We start from the raw sequence: 19087 nt of genomic DNA, 5'->3' as shown, positions 1-19087 counted from the left end.
TGTGAGCCCCTCATCAGCAGATGTTCTAGACTGGTACCTATACCAGCATCACTGAACCAGAAATTCTGGTGGTGAAGCCAAGACAGCTGTGTAGCTTCAACTCTTTGCCTGATTCTTATGTATGCCAAAACTGAGACCCTCTCTCTTCAGCAAAGATGTGAGGAGCTGGTCATTTGGTGAGCAGTGGGATTAGAGACTGGAGGTGTGGACCACACAGTTGGTAGGTAGATGTCTCCCTTCAAACACTATTGCAGAATCCTCTGCTTAAGTTTAAAGTAACATTTTTATATGATTCTCTTTACAACTTTATTTCTTACGTCAGGAATAAGTTTGGACCCCACTGTGTTATGGCCTGGGATACTTAGATGGATGTGATCACTTTCACCTTGCTCCTTGAGAATGTCTGAGGAGAGAGAAAGGGGAGAGCTATGCAGCCACTGTTTACTGAACACTTACCATGGAGTTTCTGTCATTACTAGCCATACTGTAAATGTCCTGGCTAGTTTTATGTCATCTTGACACAAGCCCAAGTCATCTGAAAGGAGGGAACCTTAATTGAGAAAATGCCTCCATAAGACCCAACTATAAGGCATTTTCCTTTTCTTTCTTTTTAATTTATTCACTTTACATCCCACTCACTGCCTCCCTCCCACAGTCCTCCTCCCCATCATCCCCTCTTAATTGGTAATTGATGGGGTGGACCCTGCCCTTGGTTGGTGATGCCATCTCTTGGCTGGTAGTCCTGGGTTCCATAAGAAAGCAGGCTAAGCAACCATGTGAACAACCCAGTGAGCAGCACCCCTCTGTGGACTCTGCATTAGCTCTTGCTTCCAGGTTCCTGACCTGTTTGAGTTCCTGCCCTGAATTCCATCGAGGTGATGGACAGGCTGTGAAAATGTAAGCCAAATCAACCCTTTCTGACAATTATCTTGGTTGTGGTGTTTCGTCACATCAATAATAACCCTAACTAAGACGCTAAGAAAGGAGATCACCTCAATGAGGCCAACAGCCCCGCCTAAAGCTCAGCTTTCTTTACCTCAACCTTGTATTTTGAAAACCTTCAAACCTACAGTAAAGTAGAAAGAAAATCACAATGGTTCTGGCATTGACCTAGAGCTAGCAACTTCTCTCCTAATTAATTGACATGTGTCTTTTAAGACAACCTACTATGTAAAACTCATCAGATATCATTGTGACAATCAAGAAGTTTGTTATTCAGAACTAAGGATATTGGTCCAAGAGTTACCTAGCATGTGAGAAGCCTTGGCTTCAATCCCAATACCACAAACATTTTTTAAAAGAAATTTATTATGGATGCAAAAATATGTTAAGAATACCCTACTGGTTAAAAAACATTCTAGGCAATGCAGAGGCCTGCACTGTGGGCTGTCATAGACCTTCAGCTCATTTCCTTCATCTCAGGAAGGTCTTAGCTATATATCTGATCTTTGTGATACCGGGCATATTTTCAAGAGTCTGCATCAGCCATTTAGGACATTTCCTACATGTTAGTTTGTCTGGATGCTTCCTCACTTTGTCAAGGTCACATCAGATACCTAAGGTCGTTAGCCTCACAGTGAGCATGCTGATTTTTATCTCTTGGCTCAAGTAGTTTGCAAAAACTATAAGTACTGCAAATAATGTGCCATCTCCCTTTTGTAATTTTAAGGCATTTTGCATTGCAGTGCTTTGAAGTCCTAGATTCTGTTTTCTAGCAATATTTGTCCCTGGTGGTTTCAGTATCCTCAATGACATTTATACTGATAATTTATTATGTTGGTGCCTACAAAACAGACATTTTTTTTTCCTAAACCCATTACACAACCTCGTTCTCCCTTCTCCAACCGACTGTTTCCTTTTCCTCCCAAACAGACCCCTCCAGCTTCCATGTTGTGTAATATTTATTAAAATACCCAGTTTCTACAAGTGAGAGAAAACGTGTTTGTCTCTCTTTTGTGACCCATTTCCCCTGACCAAGTCTAACTTTCTTGTCTTTTGTTTCTTCTTTAGAATGTGTTTTTGTTCACTTATTTTTAATTAGCTTACAGAGCAATGGGTTTCAAGATAACATTTTCAGACATTCTTTGTTCTTATTGATCCCCCAGCCCTGCTGGCTCCCATCTTCCTTCCAATAGTCCCCTCTGCTTTCATGTCACATGCATTAAAATACCCTGCCAAGATCTCTTCTTCCAGTCTTTTTTTTTTTAATTAGGTATTTATTTCCTTTACATTTCCAATGCTATCCCAAAAGCCCCACACACCCTCCCCCACCCATTCCCCCACCCACCCACTTTTTAAAAAAAGGATGTATTTGTTTTTATTTAATGTGTATGTGTGCTTTACCTGGATGTATATCTGTGCATCAGATGCATTCTGGGTGCAGGGAGAGGCCAGAAGAAGACACTGGAGCTCTTAAAACTGGAGTTCTATGGGGTTGTGCAGCACTATATATGTGCTGGGAATTGAAACAGGTCCTGTGGGTGCTGGCAACTGTATTCATCTTATCTGCCTGAGCCATCTCTCTGAGCTGTCTCTGCAGACCCATTTCCTTCCATTGATACAATCCCATTCTAGTTTCATTACCTACATCTCCGTGCATGTATGCACACATTTACAAATTAAAATCTGGGATTTACATATCAGATAAAAAGCACGTAGCATATATCTCTCTGAATCTGGTTTATTTTCACAGAGCAATTTCTCATTCCATCTGTTTGGCTGCAAATGCGGTGCCTTCATTGTTTTGTAAGCCCAAGTGAGATTCCACTGTGCATATGTTACCTATTTTCTTTACCTATTCATCTGTTGATGGACATCTAGGCTGGCTCCATTTCTTAGCTTTGTGAATCATACAGCTTTGAATGTATGTCCACAAGGGTAATGTTGCTGGGTCCTATAGTAGTTCTATTTCCAGTAGTTTGAAAAATATCCATCCTAGTTTCCATACTATCTACACAAGTTTGTATTCCCACCAGAAACACATTAAGGTCCATCTTTTCCAGCATCCTTTCCAGCATTTGCTGTCATTTATTCTGATGATAGACAATCTAACCAGCATGGAATGGAATCTCAAAGCAATTCAGTTTGCACGTTTATTGATTTCTGTGACTATTTTTGATGAAAATGTTGAAGTCTTTTTCTAATATTCCCTTGCCACTTGTATTTCTTCCTTTAAGAACTGTCTATTCAATTCACGTGCTTGTTTATTAACTAGTTGATTGATAGGTTTGGTTTGGGGGGGCATGCTTTTTCTTTTCTTTTGTTTTGTAGTGTGTGTGTACTACTATTTTGAGTTTTGTACAGATCATAGATATTAATCCTATCAGATGTGTAGTTGTCAAAGATTCTCTCCCATTCTAAAAGATGTCCCAACACTGCTAAATAATTTTCTTTGCTCTACAGAAGCTCTGTAATTTTACTCCTTGCTGTTTGGCAAATCTTACTATCATTTATTTCCTAAGCTATTAGAGTCCTTTTTAAAAGTTCTAGTCTATCCTTATATCTCGAAATGCTTGCCTTTAATTTCTACCTTGGGACTGTTTGTAGCCCATGAATTTTTAGATCTGCTCTCTTGATCTTGTCCTAGAGTTCTTAAACGTGTGGTCTCCTTATTGGTTTTTGTCTTGTTTTGTTTTTCCTTTAATACCTACATGCAGTATTTACTTGCCATATCTGCCATCTCTAACATTCTTTCTTCTCCTTGATTTAGCCTATTGTTAACACTTTCCACTATTTTTGCATTTGACCATTGTGTTTTTTCTATGAATATTTCTGCTTGTCTGTTTGTTTTCAGGATCTCATCTATGCTACTGTCTTTCTTTTACTTATGTTGTTGCCTTTCTCAACCAGCTCATGAGCTGATTTCCTAACTTTATTCAGCTGCTTGTTTGCATTTAGAAATCATTGGTCTTCTCACAAGTAGACTTTTGAATTGTTTGTATGGCATTTCAGTCTTTGAGAGGGGCTTTATTTGAAATCTTTTGTTGTTGATGGTGGGTTGTCTTTTTATTTTAATCTATTGGTGTTTGCCTGCATGCATATTTGTACCACAGGCAAGCCTGGCTTGATGACCGCAGGGGTCAGAAGAGGGCACTTCATTCCTGGAGTCACATGTGGTTTCAGTCACCATGTGGGTGCTGGGAATCAAATCTAGATTCTCTAGAACAGCAGTCAGTGCTCCTAACCACTGAGCTATCTCTCAATGCTCCTTAACCACTGAAATATCTCTGCTGCCCTGTAATCATTTTTAATGGTCAAACATTTTTCGTATGTGTACCCAGATAACAAACCTCCAGAGCTCATTATCTGTGTTCTAGGGAAGTAATTTTTATCTCCTTAGGTTTAGATCTGCATAACACAGGCTTATAGACCAAAAAACAGCATGGTGTTGATACAGGGCCAGAATTCCTTAAAGAGGGTAACAGAAGCAGGCACAAGTCTGCTGAAGCAACTAAAACTGTAGAGCCTTGAGCATACATTGCAATGTGAGATGTCTAGCTCAGCACCCCACCACACACACACACACACAGGCATGCATGTACATACCCATGCATGTGCACATACACAGACACATGTACACTTTCTTGTATTTCCTTCACAGCGTTCCTTCACAGCTGCTGCCAAGAATGAAATCACTAACAGTAATGCCCTGACCTATTCTGCCATCTCGGGTTTCAGTCCTGTTGAGGAAAGACCAGCCTGTGACACTGAGTCTGAATATTAATTAAGTGATCCATCCACTGGGCATGAAGGCAGGAAGAGTGGGGGGTGGGAGGAAGATACTGTTTAAAACTTTAGATTAATTCTAGATAGGAAACAATAAAGCACCCATGCTTGGGGGCTCAGATTGGCTTGAGAAACAGATTGTTGACCGAGAAGTTGGTCGCTGCCTGTACTCCCTGCCTGCTGACGAGCTCCATGAGTCCGGGGAAGCCCATTGCTCATTTTAAACCTGTTGTTTCACTGATGCTTGACCAGGAGCCAAACAAAGCAAAGGTCCCTGCAGTTTACTTGGCAGCTGCCATACTCTAGCCCGTGCCTTTCAACAGACAGAATGAGGCTTTGAGGCCAGCATCCAGACTCCTTGTGCCCTAAGCTGGGGGATGACACTTAGAGGGAGAGACAAGCTGGCTCTTGGCTCTGCAGCCCTTCAGGAAAGAGATGCTTAGGGAGAGTCTGATTTACTGCTCTCATGACTGAGCAGACTGATGGGCCCATTTCCAGAGCGGCAAAGGTATCAAAGGCAAAAGCACCAGATATGATGCCAGGGCCTTTTTGCTCTGAGGTTAGAGAAAAGCCTAGTATTTTATACTTATACATGAACACAAGATTATCCATCCTCTGACTTCTGTGTATCGAGTCCAAAGAAATCCCAGTGCAAGGCATTATCACTGTTTTGTAAGCTCACACTTAGTCCATTAATAATTCATAGTAAGTTCTGGATGTGAGTCCTATAAGGTCAGGAGTCAATACATGGAACTCTAGAATTAATGAATGGCTGGTGACCAAATGAAGCTGGAGCACAGAATGAGGGATGGAGTATGTGAATGGCTATCAAGGAACCTGGATTTTGGTCCCTCCTAAGATCCTTCCCAGCCTCCCATGTAACCACGTGGACAGCAACAACTCCATCAAGAAAGTAAAACATGTGGGGAAGCAGATTATTATCTCATGTCTGAGCATATGTGGTTGATCATCAAGAATCAAATCAGCTGGTAACATGCAGCCATCAATACTATTCAAGCAATTATCAGGAGCTCAAAAAGAATCCCAAAGTGAGTTATGGTACATAATAAATAGAGCACAATTTGAATGTTGACGCTGTCACAACCTACATAACGAGTCATTGAGTATCTTAACCTACACATATTCTGAACACACTTGCTTCCAAACAAGAGCATTTTGAAAATATAAACAAAGAGAATACTTACCATAGGCTTGTCCTATTGTCCTTTTTTTATTAGATATTTTCTTTATTTACATTTCAAATGTTATCCCGAAAGCTCCCTATACCTCCCCTACCCTGCTCCCCTACCCATCCACTCCCACTTCTTGGTCCTGGCATTCCCCTATACTGGGTAATATAAAGTTTGCAAGACCAAGGGGCCTCTCTTCCCAATGATAACTGACTAGGCCATCTTCTGCTACATATGCAGCTAGAGACACAAGCTCCGGGGTACTGGTTAGTTCATATTGTTGTTCTACCTATAGGGTTGCAGACCCCTTCAGCTCCTTGAGTACTTTCTCTAGCTCCTCCATTGGGGGCCCTGTGCTCCATCCTATAGATGACTGTGAGCATCCACTTCTGTATTTGCCAGGCACTGGCATAGCCTCACTAGAGACAGCTATATCAGGGTCCTTTCAGCAAAATCTTGCTGGCATATGAAATAGTGTCTGGGTTTGGTGGCTGATTATAGGATGGATCCCCGGGTGGGGTAGTCTCTGGATGATCCATCCTTTCATCTTAGCTCCAAACTTTGTCCCTGTAACTCCTTCCATGGGTGTTTTGTTCCCTATTCTAAGGAGGAATGAAGTATCCATACTTTGGTCTTCGTTCTTCTTGATTTTCTTGTGTTTTGCAAATTGTCTTAAGATAGACACAAATCAACTTTTCAAAATCAACTGATATTTGAAGAGTCCAATATTAGAGGAAATAGAGGTTGAATTAAATACTGAATTTTCTTGAGCAAATAAACAATTAAAGAAGCATTTCAAGGCTAATGTTCCACAGCTAGCATGGATGCCTGAAGCTATTCACAGGTGTGGTCTTTTTACTGCTGCTCTGATTTAGAAATGAGTACCACAGACATAGAAATTCTTGCCACTTATAGGTACCTAATTTCTTCTATTTTTGTTTTAAAGTTTCTTCAAATGGTGCTCTGTTCATACTAGTTAGATCATAACTCTCTCTAAAAGTTGAGCTTTGAAAGAAGTTGAGGGTGAAAAGATCTCTTCGAGGCACCAACCATGACTACCAATTGATAAAATTGACCTAGAACCTCCCACATCTTCCAAGTGATGTTTCCTTCTGAGAATCTCAATATGCATTGAAACCAAGAAGAAGATAGATCGACTTGTATCAAACCTATACATACACATGTCCTATGGGACTACAAATAGCTGGAAGCTTGGACTAACGAGTACCATTTCTTGCGTCTTTGCGCCATCAATATTTGCTGTATTAAGAGTGGCATTTTAACACATGAAACTCAAGAAGAAGGAAGACCAAAGTGTGGATGCTTCATTCCTTCTTAGAATGGGGGACAAAATAGCCATGGAAGGAGTTACAGAGACAAAGTTCAGAGCAGAGGCAGAAGGAATGACCATCCAGAGACTGCCCCATCTGGGGATCTATCCTATAAACAACCACCAAACCCAGACACTAGACAGATGCCAACAAGAGCCTGATGACGGGAGCCTGATATAGCTGTCTCCTGAGAGGCTCTGCCAGTGCCTGGCAAATACAAAAGTGGATGCTCACAGTCATCCATTGGACGGAGCACAGGGTCTCCAATGAAGGAGCCAGAGAAAGTACCCAGGGAGCTGAAGAGGTCTGAAGCCCCATAGGAGGAACATCAATATGAACTAACCAGTACCCCCAGAGCTCCTTGGAACTATACCTCCAATCAAAGAAATCACATGGTGGAACTTGTGGCTCTAGCTATATATGTAGCAGAGGATGGCCTAGTCAGTCATCAGTGGGAGGAGAGGTCCTTGGTCCTGTGAAGGCTCTATGTGAAGGCCCCAGTATAGGGGAATGCCAGGACCAGGAATGGGAGTGGGTGGGTTAGGGAACAGGGGGCGGGGGGAGGAGAGAGGTGGATTTTTGATGGGGAAATTAGGAAAGGGGATAACATCTGAAATATAAATAAAGAAAATATCTTTAAAAAAATTTTTAAGTGGAATTTTAGCCAAATGCCAAATGTGGTGGCTTATTTCTGTAATTTGAAAACTCAAGAGGCAGAGGAAGGAGGATCTCAAGTTCCAGGACAGCTTGAACTACATAAGGAGATCATGTCTTTACAAAAAATCAAAAACAAAACAAAACAACATTTTTAGCTAATTAAACCAATACATTTCTCCTCTCTTCCAGAAGTGGCCTCAACATTTGAGTCGCAAGTAGCAGTAAGATGCTTTTGGTTCCTGAATTTCCAACATTTCCTCCCATTTCCTAACTATTCTTCATCCTCACTCCTATGGAGCCATCCCCTCCTGCTATTCCTTGCTTTCTTTTCTCAAAAGGCAGGTAGCTAGAAATAAATTTAGAAGAGTAGCATATAAAGCCCACTGCAGAGCTTTGTGCCATCCAAACAGCAAAGGGAGGTTTTAATATCACTGCTGACCCTGATGCTTCACAGACCTCCTAATTATACTCGGGTCTGGACGACTAAAGCTTTGCCATCAGGGCAGAGTTTGGTAAGTGAAATGGGGAGCATGAGGATGTGAGCTTCAGACTGAATAGGGTAGGGAGGGAGGGAGGAACTGTTCAACAACAGGGATGCCACGTTTTCCCTGCACATTAAACTGAACCAAAAAGTAAAGTAAAATAATAATAATAAAAGACACTAGTATGTTTTCAAAGCAGTAGTGCATGTAACTCCTAATGTATAGGATTGAACCATTCAATGTAAACCATCAAAAGAAGTTTTATTGATCGGCAAAGAGAACTGGGAAGACAAATGCTTATAAAGACAACTGCTCTTCACATCATCCTGTAACTCTATTGATTGATGGCCTCGGCTGAATAGGAGTACACCATAAGGCATCTGATGCTTGCTCCTCTGCCAAATTCCTGAAAGAAAACATTTAAGTATGGACAGAGAATTATTCTGCTCAGTTATACTCAGCAGAAAAAAGCACCTGAAACTCATTTTCCACTGTCTGGATAAGTTGGCCCGGCCCAGGGTTATAGATAAGATCATTGGCATGCATTTGACATTGGAATGTCAGGACCCTAAGCACAGAAACAGTTAAGCCACACTCTCCACAAGCTTCATCTATTTAGAGTTGATTATAACCAATGGAAGAGGTGACCACAGTCCCACAAGCACACTGGTTTGTAGACTATACCTGTTACTGTTCCCTACACCCATAACACACTCTTAGTTAACTCTGTTGATGTGATTTAGGCTATCAATACAATAAACTCGATCATTTGGTGCCAAACTTAGCAGGTTTTACAGTCCAGGTATGAGAGGAAAATCCCTCTTATATACTTTCAACTTACATCTAAATAAATATTTTTAAAATTAATCTTGGGGCTGGGAAGAAGGGTCAGTTGGTAAAGCACTTGCTGTACAAGTGTGAGAAGAGAGAGAGGGAGAGGGAGAGAGGGAGAGAGAGTGAGAGAGAGAGGAGGAGGGGGAGGAGGGGGAGGGGAGGGGTAGAAGAGACAGGGAGAGAGATAGGGAGAACAGTTCACAGGCATACTCAGAGAGAAAATTAATCTTGTTTGGAACTTAGCTGATAGCAGAGCAGATGACTGCCACGTTGGAGGCCCTGGTTTACTATCCAGCACCTCCTACCAAAACAAACTGCCCAAGGTAATACGGAAGTAAACAATTTAAGCACGAATAGGAATTGTCTCAACATATTAAATTATCAAAACAACAGTAATTCTGATAAGAAATGTAATGAAATAGAAAATCACACTCAGTGTTAATGGAAGTGTAAATAATTCATCTGAAGTCATTTGGCAACATAATATGAATTATCTTAAAAACGTGTGTGCCCTTTGACCCATTAACTCTAAACCTAAGTGTATCATAACCAAAGAACCTGAAATGCCAGCCAAACTTTGTGTGTAGAAATAATAAAGACAGCTTGTGATAAGAATATATTGGAAGCATAATATAAATTTCAGCTGCTGGAAATCGACTAACCAACATTTATATCGTCTAGTTATTAAAAATCATGTTTTAGCAAATATTTGAGGAAACCAAAATGTTCCCATTATATTAGGTCATGTTTATCTGTAGACCATTTGTATTATGGTATGCATAGGAAAAGACTAGAAAGTGAGTATCGAACTGTTCATGAGGTAAAAATGAATTAAATCAATGTAAAAATTATACAGACTTTTCAATAAAATAAATTCTCTTATTAACTTACTAAACAACATATAACTTGAGAGCAAACACAGAGAAACATGAGAAACAAATTCCCTATCACACAGATCAAGCACAGGCACACCTAAGCACCTTCTGAGTCTAGTTGATCAAGAACAAGCCCAGGAGAAGCAGTATGCTGGGAACAGGTGAGAGTTCCCAGGAAGAGAAACTGTCAGATCACTGCTGAAGATGCACCTGAGCCAGCGGCTCCTAATAGATGCGTTCCTGGAAGGGCAGGAGTTTAGGTCTATGTGGAGCTACATCTGCATCAGCAATTGACTGAAGAAAGAGAGCCGTTGCTAGACAAGGGAAACTAAAACCTTGGTATAGAAGCAGTTCTCAGACAGATAAAGAGTAGGTGCTTTAAACAGAGCTTTGTACTGGGAAGGGACAGAGAATTATTTATACCTAAGGAATGCAGCAAGCTTCCTTGCACAGTCATGTAATGCTGCTCAGCTCCAGAAAAGAGGGAGTCAGTCCAGGCACCAGCAAAATAAACATGGACCCCCCCTCCCACCTCTGGACTCACAGACCTGGATCTATGAGGCTCCGGACTCAAAACTGCGCTCTGGGACCCTTGGAGTGTGCAATGTGCTGACTGGAGGGATACCAAGTGGCTCTCAGTTAACCTACAAAATAGTTTGGTTTTTTTAATTTAATTTAATTTAATTTTTCTTACTTATTTGCTTTATATCCCACTCACTACCACCCTCCTGGTCACCCCTTCTACAGTCCTTCCCCTATCCCTCCTCCCCTCCTCCTCTGAGCAGCTGGGCTCTCCAGGGGGAATCTGCCAACCCTGGTACTTCAAGTCTCTTTGAGGCTAGGCACATCCTCTCCCATTGAGGCCAGACAAGGCAGCCCAGCTCGAACATATCCCACATACAGGCACCAGCTTTTGGGATAGCCTCAAATAATTTCTTAATGGCCTTATGCTGCCAATGAAAAAGGCTGTTGAACACGACAGCCACATTTCCCAACAAGTGAGAGAAATCGGCTTGTTTCGGGTGCCGAATTATCAGAACGGTTTACTTCGGAGTCGCCCAGAGAGAAATGGATTCACCTACGTTTTGTTCAACCTTTTGAAAGATGGATGGAAGGGAACCACGCTGTAAGTAAAGAGCAGCCGCTGCCTGCTTTGTTTATTGCGTGCAAAAACCAGATTGATCTCTTCCACTGCACTGAGCTGTCTTTCCATGCCAGACTCTTTTTAAAACACATCTTTGGCATGCTGCATTTGCAGGGAGTGGAGGAGGAGTTGGACAGGTTGCTCCCTCATGGTAGCTCCTTAAGAAGCCTGTGGTATTGAGCTGTGGGGAGTTCAGCATCTCTGCAATAACAGCTCTCCGAAATCCTATCAGGTAGTGATGTCCTCTGTTTAAAGGACCATTTATGCCATTTCTTCTCCCCACTATGGAATGATTATTTTTTTCTAGTCTTTAATGTGCCAGAAGTAACAGGTATCCTTGTTGGTGTGCTAGGGATTGTCTTCACAGACAGTGCTACTACATGTATACACAGGAGGGTACTGTCTCTCCACATCTACCTCCACCACATAGAAACTGGCTTTTTGGAGGTGAGTGAATGTCTCTTACCTTAATGGATTAAGCTAATGGTTGGCGCAAACACATGGGATATATGGTTACAGAAAACAGTGAGAGCTACCTGGGAACTGGAGAAAACTAAAACAGCACAGGGCTTCAAAGCAGAAGTACCCCCCTAAAACACACCAAAGGCTCATTGTATAAGGAGCCCACAGCAGAAGAGGCCTTCATTAGAAACATAATCTTTTACCCACATGTATTAAGTAAATGCATCCATTCAGCTCTCAATAGGGATTTCAGCCGGGAACTGGAATCAGACCACTTAAAAGCCTTCAGGTAAGGGAATAGTTCGTTTTTAACTGAATGGCTTGTGTATCCATACCTCCCAAAACTGGATCTGTAGTCTTCCCTGAAATTTCAGCAGCCTCTAAGAAGGGAGCATTCATAATGAGCCAGCTATTGGTGTACCAGTCACCTACCCCTAGGTGGCTGAATCGTATTCCCTAATTACAATTGAGGAGAGCAACTCCATCAAGACTACTAACCTGATGTGAAGTGCACAGTGCTACTAGAAATATCCACAAAGGAGAAAGATACAATTTTTCTCCTTGATAAATGTGAATAGGTAGGTAACTCTACATTTCTCCAAAACATTATCAAGTTCAAAAATTCTAACCTTTTACCTGCTATTTTTATTAATAAATATGCATATGTATATATGTATGTGCACTATTCTTCTTAGTACCTCATAGCTATAACACCACACACACACACACACACACACACACACACACACACACACACACACACACCGTGTAAAGGACTTTCTACCTTCCCAAATCATTACCAAGTTTTACTCAACCAGTATTTATTCTTAGACTAGGTACTGTACTAGAGATCAGCAACAAAGTAGCAAACAGAACAAGATGGAACCCTGGCACTTTAAAGTCAGCAAAGGTGAGATGTGGTATTTTCCTGAGTGCATTTAGTATTTACAGTGCAAGTCAAGACTTGCAATTACCAATGCTAGATTTAGAAAGGGTGATGAAACTTGGTATGCTTTACAACCTTAAGAGATTGAATTCTTTCAACTTGGAGGTGTTACCTTACCCAGAGTCCCTCTTAGGCATGTGGGAGCTCATCTGGACCTTGAGACCGCAGAAAGGTCACATCATTTATAGGTGTGCTGTTCTGCTTGCTGATAGCACCAAGCACCACGTTAGGAAGCTAAGGCTGTTTCAGATGTGAGCTTGAGTATCCGTAACACCTAAATCTGGGGAATCCCCAGCACAGTCCCAGTGATCTGACACTAAAGACTCGCCTCTTGAGAGCACTGATGATTTTATTATTTAAGCTCCACAAGGAGGGCAATTAACTTAACTACAATCCCAAAACTCGTAGTGAGCACTTATACCAGGGATGCCTAACCCACTGCAACCCCTGATTGTATAGACATCCTTTGGTATGGGCTGAGTCAATGGGAGCAAAATCTCCATTCCCGTCTTCCCCAAGGTGTTCTTTACGCTGTCTTGATGATGGATGGTCCAGTATTCCTGGCTAAGATTGAAAAGCGAAAACTGCTCTCAAATTCTCAAGAGTTTTATCTAGAAATAAAATAATTCATGTTGATTTCCTACAGTTATCCTCAGCAGGAGTCAGAGAAAGGATGGCAAGTGATATTCTTGGAACTTAAAGTTGATAAAAGAACACAGCATTGCCTATGAATGAAGAGATATGGGTTTTATTATTTATTCTACCATTGCCAAGCTGTGCTGGGCACTTTATAGCTCCATCTCAAAGCCGTTTTTCCAGAGAGAAACATTTAAATTGGATTCTCTCTACTATCTTTTCCAGTTCAAAAATTCTGTGATCCAGATATCCACAATGAAACATAATTCATCTCTCATTTTTCTTTTCACCCCTAAGGAGAGACTATTAACTTTCCTCGTTGATAGTACCCAGACACTAGAAAATCCCAGAGTGTGAAGGGACCCTTTTCTTCAACTGTAGTCTGTCAAGTAAATGCCTTAATTGTGAAAAATCCTACTTCAAATCCAGATTGTTCTCCAACTTTCTATGAAAGTTAGTTAGAGATTCACTTATGAATCTCTAGAGAAGCTGAACTCATAGGATGTGCAAACAGGACTTGGCTTGTGCTGATTCAGCTGACTCGGCTCCAGGCTCAAAAAGCTCACCTACAATGTCACACTAGGGTTCTGGTCCAGCATGATATTCAATAAACTGCCCCATAGTCAACACATTATCATGAAATAGGCTTTTATTACACAGTTTTCCCAACTGTTCAGAGCACAGTTAAGGTTGCTAAATTCTGTTGTTCGGTGGGTTAAATGTATGAAATGTATTTTCCATTTATAACATTTCACCTTATATTGGATTTACTTATGTATACCCCACTGGAAGTTGAAGAGCATCTCTTTAGAAAAAATTGTGTCCTGTGACTATAGAGGCTTTAAGGTCCCATGATTTGCTGTCTGGAAGCTAGACAACCAGCGACCTCGGGTATAATTCACTCAAATCCTCTTACCTGAGAGAGGGAGCTAATACCACCCCTAGTCCAAGATCAATGCACAAGAATTGTTGGGGTCCTGCTATCAGTCTGGGACATGAGCACACCAAGCCAAGGACAGAAGTTAAATGCTGAGATCAATAAAACTGAGAAATACCTTCCCTCTGGCTTTCTGTTGTAGGGAGATTCTCAGTGCATGGGTGATGCCGGCTCAGGTGGGTGTAGACAATCCACTTAACCTACTGGTTCAAACGCCCGTATCTCCTAGAAACACCCTCACAGTCATAGCCAGAGCCCATCCTATGGCATGTGCCACTATTTTTCATCTGCCTATTCATTTGTGTACAGCAGCCTAATCTTCAGACCCTTCCTCCTTATCAGTGACAACAATCACCCCTACTTACTACAACCTCAGGTGCCATGCTGCCTTTCTGCTCCCCAAAAAAACAGAGCTGGGGGATCCGGCATTAGCTGCGTTCTAAGCATCTCATATCTATCAAATCAGAGTGTAGGAAGAAGCATCTGGCATTTCCTGCATCTTTCTGCACCTGCTCTTCTTCTCACCAATGGTTACTTTATAGCAAGAGTAGAAGAGATGGTGAAAAAGAGTTGGAAGACCACAGGAGGCACCAGGGACCGGGGTTTCCCCTTTCCTGGCACTGCATCCCTAATAGTCTCATTTAGAGGATCTTGTTTGCCTTTATGCTTTGCTAACAACACTATTATTTAATAGAATCTAGGAGTTTGATTTTCATCTAATAATTCCATGTACTGTGGTCTTGGGTTTTGTCCCCTGAAGGATTGTATTAAAACTTGCTTCCAGATAACACGTTGAAAAGTCATATAGGACTGCTAAAATTTGAGATCTAGTGGGGAAGTGACTGGGTCATGACTTCCCTTGTGAATAGATTAAAGCTGCTCTCCTAATATAAGAGTGGTGTGGTGGTTTGAATATGCTTGGCCCGGGAGTGGCACTATTAGGAGGTGTGGCCTTGTTGGAGGAAGTGTGTCACTGTGGGGATGGGCCTCCTAACCACGTGGGAGTATGTCTTCTCCTAGTAACCTTCAGATGAAGCTGTAGTACTCTCAGCTACTCTTTTACCATACCTGCCTGGATGCTGACATTTTCCCACTTTGATGATAATGGACTGAACCTCTGAACCTGTAAACCAGCCCCAATTGAATGTTTCCTTTATAAGACTTGCCTTGGTCATGGTGTTTGTTCACAGCAGTATAATCCTAGCTAAGACAAGTAGATTATTACAAAAGTGTAAGCCTGGATCCTCCATGCTTACATATTTCCTGTCTCACATGACCTCTCTCTATGAACACTGTATTGTGTGATGGACCAGGCAACTCTGGGATGTGATTGACAAAGTGACTGGGTTTTCTAACTACTAGAACCATGAGCTAAACAAATCATTTTTCTTCATAAGTTAACACCCTCAGATATTTCATTATAGCAACATAAAATGGCCTGAAACCCTACTAAACTAAAATATAACATGAGGCAATTACATCTGCCCAGAATTGGTTAGTTGTGTTCAAATATGAATATATTTATGTTCACCAAATGTATACTGAATTGGAAAAAGAAAGCTATCATTGGTGAAGCATATCTCTTGACATCTTTAAATTTAGATGCAGATCACAGTCATGAATTAATTTTAAATATAAAAGGGGGGCAATTTAGCAGTGGTGGTACATGCCTTTAATATCATCTCTTGGGAGACAGAGGCAGGCAGATCTCTAGCTTGTTCAGCCTCGTCTACAGAATGAGTTCCAGGACAGCCAGAAACCATGTCTCAAGAAAACAAACAACAAGTTACAACAAAAGAGGCAGGGAACTAAGGTATAAAAGATACTATTTCTGAGGTCAGAGAAGTCAGTCGTCCAAGTTCCAAATAAGACTTCCTTGAATAGCTGGTATTACTTCTCCCAAGTCCATTAGCTTCTCATGTATCAAACACCTTTCATATGACCTTGATGTATCAAAATAGGGCACAGACTCTTATAGTAGTGTCAGGCAAAATAAAAGAATCCTATGGCCATCCTCTTCCAGTCCTACCCAGCATATGTGAAAACAAGGATGGTCTGAAAGGAGAAGCCAAAGCTGGAGAGGAGACGGTGCAGACTGCTCCTCCTATAGCTCAATCTCCCAAGGACACTTCAGTTTGTGCTTCAGCCACTTAGCAACCTGCACATGATTCTGACATGTCATGCCATGCCCGAAAGGCTTGCTCCTCCTCCAGCCTATAAATGCCAACCTAACCTCCAGGTCTCTAAAGTTGAGATGTAATTATCTTCTGAAAACCTACCATTGGTCAGTTCCTATGCGATCACCAATACCGTGGCTTATACTTCATAACACATGTGATTGCTATTGCACCTGCCTTTTACATCTTTAGCTACAAACATGACTGTCTTATATGCTGTATCATATAATATGTATGATTCTATAATGTATATCATATATATGATACAGCACATATATTACATATATAATACAGCATAATTTTATATATATATATATATATACACAGTGATATAACATATAACTAATAAATGGCATGTTCTCTTTAACACTTAAATATTTATAACCAATTGGTGAAGGTGGGTTTTTAGCCTCAGATATTCATGTCTAAGAGAAGAGACTAATAATTTAAGGGAAAAGACAAAAGTGTAGTGGCATGTCTATTGTCCTGACTGTACCCAATCTCCACTGATCTCATAAAAAAGCAGACAAAGAGAAAGAACAGCCCTGCCAAATCTCTGATTTATTTAGCCAAAACCCCATATCTTTACATCTTAATCCCTTAAAACAGAGAACTGATACCCAAAATAAATAGAGAGTTTTGGCTAAAACATTATTGTATCTACACCCACCCAGGACTCTGCTACAAGCAGTAAAGTCGTTCCCAATAGAAAATGTTCCTGATCCTCCATGTGTAGAATTTGATGGCCAACCACTATAAACTAACTTAGCTCCACTTATCATTACCCAGCAAAGAAGGAATGGCCAGCAAATGCTGATGATAAAAAAGTTCCCAACCATTCAGACATTCTCACACAGTCCCTGGAAACTGTCAGTCCCTCTCCAGCTGGGAGGCTGAGCCTGTCTCTCCCACCCACAAATGCTCCAGCTGTCAATGACAGCCAGTGAGTCACACTGCCCAGAGATAAGAGCCCTGCTAAGACAAACCCATGTGCCCTGGGAACTCTTACCCTGTCTTTCTCACACCACAAATGTGCTGCTTGGCTGTCTCCATCTGGTATTTCAGCACCTGAAAAGTTTCAAGCCTAGCCTCTCAGGGCTGTGGCTATCTGCAGAGGCTCCTGAATCTTATGAGAGAACCATCATGAGGCCCAGAGGTCAGTGCACACTGATGACAGAAGCCTGCACCCAGAAGCCTTGTGTGGAGCTGGGATGACAAATGGTTTCGTATCTCACATTATCCTGTAGGAGAAGAGAGAGAGAGAGAGAGAGAGAGAGAGAGAGAGAGAGAGAGAGAGAGAGAGAGAGAGAGAGAATGTAATAAAGTAATGTAGTAAATAATAAGCATCTTACATGTTATAGAAGCATAAGGAGACAGGTATTGCTCAGGTTGGCAGCTTGGAAAGTTGGAGAGAACACAGAAGGTAGACATAACTTGCCTCCAGATGCTCTGATAAGAATGACCCAGAGGAGGAGGACAGCCACAAATACCACACGGTGTATGATTCATTTTATTACAAAACATCCAAATAAAACATAGAGTAGAGACATAGTATATCGGTGGTCTCCAGAAACTTCAGAGAAGGAGAATGGGGAGTGATCGCGCACATGCTGGGGTTTCTTTAAAGGTAGAGACAGTCTGAAATCTGACTGAGAATTGTTTAAAGCAGAACTCAAATCACTCAGCTTAGGTGACTCAATTATATGGTACTGTAAGCATATGTCAATTCAGCTGTCCCCAAATCTTCTGCAGGTGTGAGTTTTTAAAGAAAACATGTGTTCCTCTGCATTATTTTAATACCACTTAATCTTATTCTAAGCATCAAGAAAGGGGAGCTGGGCTGGAGAGATGGCTCAGTGGTTGAGACTCCACTTGCACATACCCACATGCAGTCACACACACACACACACCTATATATAATTTTTTAATAATAAAAAATATTTAAATATTGAGAAAAATCCAATTAATTGTCATTTTGGTTTTTCAATGTCTACAGGTAATAAAGCTGTCCAGTAGTGTAGTAACATAGACACAAGCTTCCCCCTTCCATCCCATGATATTAACTACGTTCTCTTAGTAGACTATCAAGACAGCAAGGTTTGCAGTGCTCTGGGCTATGAGGGGATAGTAGTGGCTCTTCAGAGAACATTCCTTGCCATTGGAACTTTCATTTCAGTGATTGAAAGGTCAAGAGAATGTCTGCTAGGCCCTTGGACTCTGAGCTGTGTTCAGCAGTATAGATGGCAGGATCTAGAATGATGTACATGGGGGTCTGGATCATCCTTGGTTATCAGACAGTGCAATGGTGAGTTGAATAGGATGGAATTCAAGGCAAAAGGTAACCTGCTGGGTTTGGCATGGCCTGGTGGGGACAGAAGGACATGGTTCCCACCTCTGGGAAAGGGCCAGCAAGCATGGGCCTCCAGTAGTGTCAAAGGCGGCTGTGAGTGTAGGGCTTGTTTGTATAATAATGTACATAGTTTCAGTTCCTCTTTCGAGGAATGTCCTCCCTGTTAATGTTAATGACTCCATGATAATCAGACGGCACAAGTCGGGGAGGCAAAGGTGTGGCTAATGTCCTAGCAAAATGATAAATACTGGGACCTTCAGGACAGCTCTTAAGGCTGTGGGAAAGAACTCTAAAAACGTGAGTTTGAAAATAGACAATTTCTCAATTATTAGAAAATATAA

The sequence above is a fragment of the Mus caroli genome, chromosome 3 (assembly GCF_900094665.2).
Source record: "Mus caroli chromosome 3, CAROLI_EIJ_v1.1, whole genome shotgun sequence".
NCBI classification, from domain to species: Eukaryota; Metazoa; Chordata; class Mammalia; order Rodentia; family Muridae; genus Mus; species Mus caroli.
The sequence above is the reverse complement of the archived record's forward strand: the minus strand, read 5'-3'. Positions refer to the sequence as shown.